General features: G+C 41.3%; 1 pseudogene; it reads right to left on the reverse strand.

The window, feature by feature from the left end:
• The window catches only part of LOC123241484, a 95,373-nt pseudogene extending 84,189 nt beyond the window's left edge, over positions 1–11,184 (reverse strand).
• Between the last annotated feature and the right edge of the window lie 488 nt (positions 11,185–11,672).

Below are 11,672 nucleotides of genomic sequence, written 5' to 3' on the forward strand. Positions count from 1 at the left end.
GCATTAGCAGAAAAGAAGTAGAGCTTGGAGTGCTGGCCTTGAAGCCAGAAAGACTTGAGTTCAAGTCCTGCCTCTGACACAGCCTGGCTGTGAGACCCTGGGCAAATCACTTAACCTTGAAGTCTTTTAAGCAACTCCCTTAGTCAAGGGTTCTCTTTTATAAAATAAAACAACACACACACATACACACACACACACACACACACACACACACACCTCCCCTCCTCCCCCCAAAAACCCTTATCTTCTGTCTTACGGTTCAAAGGCAGAAGAGCGGTAAGGACTAGGCAACTGGAATTAAATTACTTGCCCAGGGTCACACAGCTAGGCAGTATGTGAGACCACATTTGAACCCAAGACCTCCTATCTCCAGGCCTGAATCTCTATCCACTGGGCCACCCAGCTGCTCCTTAACTAAAGATTCTTAATTCTTGTTTCATGGATCCCTTTGGCAATATGATGAATCCTAAAGACCCTGTCTCAGAAGGACATATTTAAATGTATAAAATAAAGTACATAAGATTACCAAAGTCAATTATATTGATATATTATTAATACAAGCTCACAGGTACCTATTCTTAAGAACCTCTGCCCTAAGACTAAAGATAGCAAGAAAATGACAACTTGCAATGACAGAGGAGATCACTTTACTAACAAAAGCAAAGGTCCAGTGTCTATCCTCATATTAGAGCACCAAAGGAAACCCCTTCAAACATCTAGGGAGAGATAGATGCCCCTTGGTATCAGGGGCATCTATGTCAGTGATGGCAAACATTTGCTATACTGTAGTGTAGACACTCTGTGCACTATAGATGACAATTTTACCTATATTAATTTACTTATTTTGATTTATTAAATACAGCTATATATTACAATTATATATTTTTGTTATTTAAATCAGTGATGGGCAAACTACTCCCTGTGGACCAGATCCAGGCTGTAGTTTGCCCATCAGTGCCTTAAGCAATTCCCTAATCACTACATCTGGATAGCTGGATGTGGGGACTCAGTGATTAGGGAATTGTTTAAGGCACTGATGGGCAAACTAAGGCCTGGATCTGATCCATGGGGAATAGTTTGCCCTTCACTTATTTAAACTATAAATATCACAGAATTATGTTTTTTTTTTCTCAAAGTGACACACCACCCCAGTTATGCTCGTTTTTTTTGGCGAATTTTGGCACACCAAGCCCAAAAGTTTGCCCATCACTGATCTGTTTTGAATGATATTGTCAAGAAAAGAAAGGGATGGCAAAAAGGTAATTTAACTAAGAAATATACCATCTACGAGTTGAGAAAAGGAAAAGGGAAGAGGAAGGGGAAAAGCATTTACATATGGTCTATTATACTAGTCACTGAAAGGAACTTTGTAGTTCATTGTGAGACCTGATTTTCCCTGAGTCACAATGTAGTTGTCAAAGACTTTTCAGGAAAGGAGCCACTTCAAGACTTATCTCCAGCACATAAAGGCTTCGAACCTGCCCCACTAAAATCTACCCTCCCGAAGTAGCTGCCAATTGTACCGCCCACCCAACCACCTGAGGTTTTTCCTTCCTGAGCAATATGCAGATAGCCAGATGGGGATGGTAAGGATGTAATGGAGAATCATTGATGAATACAGTTCTCCCAGAATGCCATAAAGCTCCAAAAGAACTTTAATTTTTCAGGCAAAGAATTTAGAATCAAAAATCCATTGATTTGCAACTGGAGATCTCTGGGGAAGAGGTAAGCACAGTAATTAATAAATACTTGTTGAACTGGAGATCTTTTAATTCAATCCCTTCCTTTATTGTACTGATGAAGAAACTGAGACCAAGAGAGGAGGTTAACTGATTCGTCCAAAATTATCCAGGTGACTGGCTAATCCGATTAGCTGCTAATTGTAGAGTCAAGATTTGAAACTTGGTATCCCTCCAAAACTATTCCTCTTTCCCCACTATTGTTTCAGAAAATTTTAGTGGTCCTTCACTTCTGTAACTAAAATGTACGTTTATTTTTTTTTTTAAAGTTAAAAGAGTCCATTGCCCTACCACCGACTCCATCAACAAAATGATAGAAAAGCAACTGAATGACCCACCAGGAGTGAAACCCCACAAGGACTCAATTTATATTTCATAGGCTCAACACAAGAGCCCCAGAAACTCTCTCTGCAACTTACAGTCCCTTCTCCCTTGTCCTCTCCAGCCCCAGCTACTCTTCAGAACGGGAGCCAGTGAATCCCTCTTCCCACCCCCAGGGTGCCCATCCTTGCCCAAAAGTTCGCTTCTGCTCGACTTGTGCAAGCCAAGCGCCCCTTCACCTATCCTCAGCCAGTCAGGGCGAGAGACTGTTGCCTCAGCTGTCTCCTGCTGAGCTCCACTATCACAGCAGTGCAGCCGGAGCCTCAGCCGCCTCAGCCGCCTCAGCCCGACCAGCACGCTCACCTCCCAGGCGGTCTCTAGTCCAGAACCCTTCTCTACCTGCAGCGAGCAAGCTCCCAGCTGCTGGGAACCCCAGCACCGCTCCCCGCCCCCACACACAGACGCACACCTCTCCAGCAGGATCTCTTCGGCTTCAGACCCGGCAGGCAGGTCAGGGACTGAGCCAGAGCTGGAAGGGCACAGAAGAAGTGTGGGATGGGAGCTGAGGCCAGCGGCAGCCCTGGCAGGAAACTGAACCGGAGATTCACTGAAGCTCTTGGGGGAAAGGGGGGGGACTTTCTCTGCAACCCCTCTCACCCCATTTCCCTTCGCCCAGCCACCCCTCTCCTTTAACTCCCCACGTCGCTCACCTGCGCCCCTTACAGCAGCTCCCCAGTCCCCCTCCTGGCCGCTTTCCGCAAGCTCTCCGGGCTCCCCAAGCGCGCCCCGAGATGGGACGCGGCCTCGGCTGCAGAGCGCAGAACAGGGCGGGCCAGGCCGGGCTGGGGAAGGGCAAGGTGGGGCGGGGCTGGGGGGCACCCTGCATCACCTGGGGCGGGCTGGGCCGGGAGCCCAGGGAGGGGAAGGGAGGAGACGAGAAGGCTAGGGGAGGGAGGAGGCAGGTAAACCCCAAACTTCCCCTAAGGGAATCTATCTGCCTTGGCTCCTAACTTTGAGCTCCTGTTTGAGAAGGGGAAGTAGGGCGGAGACACCCAGGGCTTTGTACAGCGAGTGGGAAGGTCTTCATTTCTGAGTCCCTAAGTTTTCATTTCGGCTGGCATTTGGGGAGCAAAAGGCTATGAAATCCCCCCAGGCGTGTGCTTTTCCGGCCCTATAAGAGGGCAGAATCTTAGAGTGTGAGAACTGGGAATATTGGATCCTGGGTCATAACGGCCCGAATCTGGGTTTTGCACGGGAACTAGACCTGGGTCTATGACTTGGGTCGTCCCTTAACTCTCTCAGTCTTACATAAGTTAATACTTACATGATCAATCTCACCAGATTGTTGGGAGGAGCAAAGGATATAATTTTTAGCCAGTCAATAACCATTTATTTTTTGTTTGTTTTAATTTTTATTTCTTTTATTAATGATTTGGAGTATTTTTGGAAGCCCTTATTTGTAGCTTACAGTTTTTTTTAATTTAATTTTTTTAATTTTTTCCATGGCTATATGATTTTTGTTGTCTCCCTCCCCTCTTCCCTCTCCCTCCAGAAGCTGACAAGCAGTTCCACTGGGTTATACATGTATTATCACTCAAAACCTATTTTCTTATTGTTCATTTTTGTAATAGAGTGGTGTTTTAAAATGCAAACCCCAAATCCAATACCCATATAAACAATTGATAAATCATGTTTTCTTCTGCGTTTCTACTCCCACAATTCTTTTTCTCAATGTGGTTAGCTTTTTTTCTCATAAGTCCCTCAGGATTGTTCTGGATCATTACATTGCTTTTAGCAGCAAAATCAATTACATTTGATCTTCCCACAATGTTTCAATTACTGTGCATAACATTTTCCTGGTTCTGTTTATTTCACTCCACGTCAGTTAGTGTATGTCTTTCCAGTTCCTACAGAAGTCCATGGATTCATCATCATAGCACAATAGTATTCCATCACCATCATATATCACAATTTGTTCCGTCATTCCCCAATCAAGAGATACCCCCTCATTTTACAATTTTTTGCCACCACAAAAAGTGCAGCTATAAGTATTTTTGTACAAACAGATCCTTTCTCATTTTTAAAAAAATCTCTTTGGGATACAATCTTGTATTGGTATTGCTGGATCAAAGGCCATGCATTCTTTTAAAGCCCTTTGAGCATAATTTCAAATTATCTTCCAGAAAGGTTGGATCAATTTACAACTCCACCAGCAATGCATTAGTGTCCCAATTTTGCCACACCCCTCCAAAAGTTATTATTATTTATTCATTATTATTTTCCTTTACTAGTATATTGACTCAATAACCATTTATTTATTGCTTACTATATGCGAGGAATATGGGTTGAACTGGGGAAACAAAGAAAAGCAAAAACAGGGTCCCAGCTTTCAATAAGCTCATATTCTAAGGAGGAGGCAAAACACAAATAACTAGGTATATGTATAATATATATTTGCTTTCTAAATCTTAAAGTACTAAATACATTTTACATATATATACACATCAGAATAACCTAGTGTGATGCATAGAGATGGCTTAGGAATCAGAAAGTCTTGGATTCAAGTTCCGACTCTGACTCTTAATAACTGTGTGATCTTAGGCAAATCACTTAACTTCTTAGTGTCCCAAGTGATTCTTTAAAATTATAAACTGAAGAGCAGGTGGCTACACTGATAGGACAAATGTCCTCAGAGAGTTCCTTGTATTAATGAAATCATAATCCAATTGTTTTGTTTTGTTTTGTTTTTAAAGCAAGTCTTAGGAATTATTGTCACCTTAAACTAGTCCACCTCCTCATTTTCTAGAGGAAAAAAATCAATTGAGAGATGAGGCAACTCATCCAAAGTGGCAAGACTTATTAATTCCAGAACCAGGAACATAATATAAGTTGTGTTTTTTTTCCCTGCTCCCAATTCTATTAAACTACAATTCTTCCCACCGGGCAGTGGCATTTACTAAAGTGCTCCAACCCTTAATTCAAAAACTTAGATGTAAACTCAGAAGGCAGCTAGATGATTCAGTGTATAGAGCACTAGGCTTGGAATCAGGAAGACCTGAGTTTAAATGTGGCCTCAGACACTCAGTAGCTATGTGATCCTAGGCAAGTCATTTAACCTGTTTGCCTTAATCCATTGGTATGGGAAATGGGAAATCATTCCAGTGTCTTTCCCAAGAAAAGCCCATATGGGGTCACAAAGAGTAGGACTCAATTGAACAACAAAGCAACAACCAAATTTTATCTTTCCTTATTATTCCTTGCCCTGTCACAATATACTAGCCTATCAACAATATAGCCAGACTGGTCTGGTCTAGTATGTCACCAAAATAATACTTTTCATTTAAATAATGTTTAATTTTTCAGTGACTTTCACAAACACTTCAATCAATCTTCATGAGAAACTTTTAATAGAAAGATATTATCAAGACTTCCAGGTTAAGATGGCGGCAGAGTAAAAGGCAGCTGCTTAACCTCTCCTAACAGAAACATACAGGACTTCTCAAGAAGACATAAAAACAAATCCAGACGAAGGGACCCCACAACAGGGCGCAGCATTGGAGGTATGTGGAATAGGGGCATTTCCATGCTATAAGGGGGTGAAACAGCTCACACTAAAATGCGAGCTGAGCAACCCCCTTCCCCACACACCACCTACAGTGCCAAAGCCAGCTCAAAAGATTTAGAGCAAGTTTGGGGCACCCATTAAGTCCTTGACAGCTACCTGGGGTCACCAGGGCCTGCCCCCGAGAGCAGCAAGACTTAAGACCCCAAGAGGCTAAAGAACACGGACTTTGAACACAGACCCTGAGCGCAGGCGCAGTCATGGCTGCAGACGTGGATCCTGAGCGCAGGCCCAGACCTTGAGTGGGGACCCAGTGCAGAGGGGTGCACAACTGTGGAAGCAATACCCTGAGACTGTTGAAGGAGCTTTGGGCAGAGGAACAAACAAGGGGACCACCAGGAGGCTTGACCCTGAGAACAACTAGACCTGAGACCTCAGGAGCCTAAAGAGTGCAGACAGACCCTGGGCTTGAGAATAAAGCTGAGAGGGCACCAGGCTAACAATGGCAAGCCAGAGAAAAAAACCCCAGAAGAGAAATATCAAGAAGAAATCTTTAACACTCCACAACTTTTACACAGAAAAAATCCAGACAACAGAGCAAACAGCAGAGGAGAACAAACAAGTAATCATATCCAAACCTTCCCCCCCAAAAATGAAAACTGGTCACAAGCTATTGAAGAGTTCAAATCTGAGATTATGAGAAAGATGGTAGAGAACTGGCAAGAAAATAACAGTTTAAAAGGCAGAATTTCGTAATTAGAAAGTGAGGCTCAGAAATCAAATGAATTGATAAGCAAATTGAAGACCAGAAATGACCAGCTGGAAGCCTTGAAGAACCAAATAGACCAGATTCAAAAGGAAAACCAAAAGATTATAGCTGAAAACCAGTCTCTAAAGGCTAGAATTGGGCAATTAGAAAAAGATGCCCCCAAATAAACAAATTGGAGACCAAAATCAGACAGCTGGAAAACAGGATAGACCAAATCAAAAAGGAAAATCAAAAGAATATAGCAGAAAAACAGTCTCTAAAGACAAGAATTGGGCAAGTAGAAGCCAATGATCTCTCAAGACAACAAGAACAAATAAAGCAAAGTTCAAAAGACTGACAAAATAGAAGGAAACATGAAATATCTCAATGAGAAACTGACAGATCAAGAAAACAGGTCTAGAAGAGATAATCTGAGAATCATTGGTCTTCCTGAAAAAACGGAAATTTATAGAAATTTGGACTCCACACTAAAGGAAATTATTCAGCAAGATTGCCCTGAAGTTCTACAACAAGAAGCCAATATAGACATTGAAAGGATCCATAGATCACCCTCTACACTTAACCCTGAAAAGACAACCCCCAGGAATATAATAGCCAAATTCAAGAGCTTCCACATAAAAGAAAAAAATTTTACAAGAAGTCAGAAAGAGACAATTCAGATATCAAGGAGCACCAATCAGGATCACACAGGATCTGGCAGCCTCCACACTACAAGACCGCAAGGCTTGGAATATGATATTCAGAAAGGCAAGAGACCTGGGTCTACAACCAAAGATCACCTACCCATCAAAACTGACTATATACTTCCAGGGGAAAGTATGGGCATTCAATAAGATAGAAGATTTCCAAGTATTTGCACAGAAAAGACCAGGACTAAATGGAATGTTCAATATCCAACCACAAAAATCAAGAGAAACATGAAAAGGTAAATAAGAAACAGAGGGGAAAGAAAGAAAACTCTTATTTTTAAAATTGCCTCTTTAAGGGCTTCAATAAGATCAAATTATTTGTATTCCTATAAGGAGAAATGTTATGTGTAATTCTCTGTAGTGAACTCTATTCACTATTATAGTATCCACTATTATAGTAATTAGAAGAATTATTCACAAGGAGAGGTTGGAGTACTAATGGTCTAAGATGATAAGGGGTTGGGTGGGAAAGAGGGTGGTGAATAGTAGAGGACACTAAGAGAAACTTGAATGAATAAGAAAAATAGAATAGTCTTTTACACACAAAGAGGGCATGGGAAGGGGAGGGCCACATACTTTTTGTGGTGGCAAAAAACTGGAAAATGAGGGTATGCCTTTCTGTTGGGGAATGGCTCAACAAACTGTGGTATATGCTGGTGATGGAATATTATTGAGCTCAAAGGAATAATAAACTTGACGAATTCCATGTGAACTGGAAAGACCTCCAGGAATTGATATAGAGTGAAGGGAGCAGAAGCAGAAGGACATTATACACAGAGACCAATACACTGTGGTAAAATCAAATGTAATGGACTTCTATACTAGCAGAAATGCAATTACCCAGGAAGATTCTGAGGGACTTATGAGAAAGAAGGCTAACCACATTCAGAGGAAGAGCTACAGGAGAGGAAACACAGAAGAAAAATAATTGCTTGAACACATGGGTTGAGGTGGACACGATTGGGGGTGTAGACCCAAAACTACTACACCGATGCAACTATCAACAATTTCGAATTGGATCAATTGTCTTGATCAATGACACATGTTAAAACCAGGGGAAATTCGCATCGTCTATGGGTGGGGGGTTAAGGGGAAAGTAAGAACATGAATCATGTAACCATGATAACTTTTCTAAAAAATAAAAATTATTTAAAAAAAATATTATCAAACTAAGAGGCATTTCAACTTTAATATTCAATAATTTTACTTCCACTGTACAGATTAATAAACAAGACGCAAAGGGACATGATTAGGCAATTTTCAGATAAAGAAATCAAAACTATCAATAAATACATGAAAAAATATTCTAAATCCCTCCTGATTACAGAAATGCAAATCAAAACAACTCTGAGGTACCACCTCACACCTAGCAGATTGGGTAAAATGACAGCAAAGGAGAGTAATAAATGTTGGAGGGGATGAGGCAAAATCGGGACATTAATACATTGCTGGTAGAGGTGTGAATTGATCCAACCATTTTGGATGGCAATTTGGAACTATGCCCAAAGGGCTTTCAATGACTGCCTGCCCTTTGATCCAGCCATAGCACCACTTGGTTTTTACCCCAAAGAGATCATAGGGAAAAAGACTTGTGCAAAAATATTTATAGCCACACTCTTTGTGGTGGCAAAAAAACTGGAAAACAAGGGTATGCCCTTTGATGACCTCCAGGAAGTGATGCAGAGTGAAAGGAGCACATTGTACACAGAGACTGATACCCTGTGGCACAATTGAATATAATAGATCTGGGACAATTCTGAGGGACTTATGAGAAAGAACTCTATCCACATTCAGAGAAAGAACTGTGGGAGCAGAAACTCAGAAGAAAAACAACTGCTTGAACACATGGGTCAATGGGGATATGATTTGAGATGTAGGCTCTAAACAACCACCCCAATGCAATTATCAATAATATGGCAATAGGAGAGGTCTTGATCAATGATACATGTAAAACCCAGTGGAATTGCACATTGGCTATGGGGAGAGTGGGGGTGGGGGGAAGGGAAAGAACATAAATCATGTAACCATGGAAAACTATTCTAAAAAATAAAAAAATAAATAAACAAGGCACAAGAAAGTTATGAGACTGCTCCAAGGTCATAGAAGGAAGTAAGAATCAATCCTCTTGATCCTTTGCTTCACAAGAGTGTGAAAATTCCTCTAAATACCCTATGCCTCTTTAATACAGGGTCTTCGCAATATGGATGCTCTATAAACTATGTGGCTAAATGAGATTAGACCAACCCCAAATCACCTAGTTTGCCCTCTCTTGGCTTTTTCATTGGATGGGTCTCTAGTTAGTGGATATTGGAAAGAGAGCTCTCCTCTTGAGAAGTTAATTGCCATGCAGTATTACTGTAATGGAGGGACAGCTAGGTGGCGTAGTGGATAGAGTGCCAAACCTGGAGTCAGGAAGACTCATCTACCCTGAGTTCAAATTTGGCTTCAGCTATCTATTAGTTGTATGACCCTAAACAAGACATTTAACCCTGTTTGCTTTAGTTTCTTCATCTGTAAAATGAGCCATAGAAGGATACTCCATTACATTTTGCCAAGAAAACCCCAAATGAGATCATGAAGAGTCAGACATGACTGAAATGAACAACAACCATAAAATTTCTGTAATGTAGAGGGAAGGAGTAGAAATAGCAGACTCTTCTAAGAGTTGGTTAAGGTATAGTAAGGAGCAGACACTCACAAGGAACCAGCCCATCCCTAGTATTTGTTGGTTTCTGTTTCCTACACTCAAGTGGCTGCTTGTGCCTGAGAAATCTTTCTGCTGCCCGTGATCTTGGCAGCAATGGAGATGCCTGCAAGTGTGAATGCCACCCAGACAGGGCTGAGAATCAGTCAGGATTGTACAAGTCCTCTCCCAACTATTTTTCTGCCTTGCTAAATGACCTTGGTTGGGCATGTTCCTTCACTTTACATTTTTCCCAACAAGAAAGTCAAGCAGGATCTCGGGATCTGGAATCTAGGTCTTCTTCACCTGCTCTCAGGCTCCACCCAGATCTGATTCCTTCTTCAAGGAGACACTCAGTGACTTTGGGAATACAAGCCAAGGCTGGTAGTGAGACAGAGGGCCTGATAGAAAACTGTGATGTGATTCACTATGATATTTTAAAAATTCATTCATTCTGGAAAATCACTTTTTTGATGACTATTCTTAGCCTTCTACCTGTAAAGATTTTTTTTAAAAAACATTTTCTTTTGATACCTTTAATTCAGTTCTTCCCTGTGTGTGCCTTTGTTAATCTCAAATGGATGGGAACAGTCTAGGCCAGTGATGGGCAAACTATGACCTGCGGGCCAGATGCAGCCCTCTGAAATGTTCTATCCAGCTGTACGACATTATTCCTAATCTGACGAATACAGTGAGTAGGATACAATACAGTGAAACTTCCAAAGAGTTGCCTTAGAAACAGACTGACAGATGAGCATTTCCTTTCCTCTGGCCCCCTCTTTAAAAAGTTTGCCTATCACTGGGCTAGAGGGTTGCCTCCCCACCCAAATAAAAAAGTTTGGCGTGCTCATTTATTTCAAGGAAACCTCTGTCTTTCTAACTGTGTTTTGCTTAGGCTAAAATTAAAATTGGTCTGCATATTTTAAAAATAATATTCTCTAAATATTTGGATGACTTCTAATCAAAGGCTATTACCTTGATCTCTGAAGAATTCAAATTGCAGGTCATCCAAAAGACAATGATAAGGCTAATAATGGTGGTGAGAAAGATGAAAGCTATTAGTTTGAAGAAAAGCACAGGAAAAAAGTAGCATAAAGGATATCATCACAGAGATGAATGACTAGAAAAGGAAAGGGACCCTTTATATAGCAAGAATAAATGGTAACCAGCTGATAATAGTTTATGTTCCTCCAGTCTTTCCTTAGCTGCCAAAGTGATTTTTCTAACCATGTCAGTCTCCTTATTCATTAAACTTCAATGGCTCCCTATTACCACCAAGTTTAAATATAAACTCTTGGCTTTGATATTCAATAGTCTTCACAACCTGCCCCCATTTCCAGCCTTATTGCACCCTACCCTGCCCCCACACACTCGAAGATCCAGACTTGCTTCTCGTCACACATAAGACACTCCATTTCCATCTCTCGGCCCCTTACTTTGGCTAAAATCCCACCTCTGGAGGAAGCCTTTCCCGGGCTCCCTAAATTTTTGTGCCTTCCTTCTGTAGATTATTTCTAATTTATCCTACATAGGGAGCTTGCCTGTAAATAGTTGTTTGCATGTTGTTTCCCCCATTGTACTGTGAGCTCCATGAAAGGATTTTTTTTTTTTTGCTTTTCTTTGCATCCCCAGGCTTTAGCTTAGTGCTCAATGCAGCTAGGATGTATTTTAATTAATGTTAATTAACTGACTGACAATTCCTCATGCTTGGAAGACTTTCCCTCTTCATCTCAAACCGAATGTCTGGTTTACTTCAAGAGTCAGCTCAAGCACCACTTTCTATAAAGCCTTTGTTGAATCCGCCACCTTCTTCCCCAAAGTTAGCATTTATTTTGTCTTTATCTTTATATATTCACCTTCAAACACACACACACACACACAAACTCCTTGAGGATAGGGACTATTTAGA

Source organism: Gracilinanus agilis, chromosome 3 (genome assembly GCF_016433145.1).
Source record: "Gracilinanus agilis isolate LMUSP501 chromosome 3, AgileGrace, whole genome shotgun sequence".
Lineage (NCBI taxonomy): Eukaryota > Metazoa > Chordata > Mammalia > Didelphimorphia > Didelphidae > Gracilinanus > Gracilinanus agilis.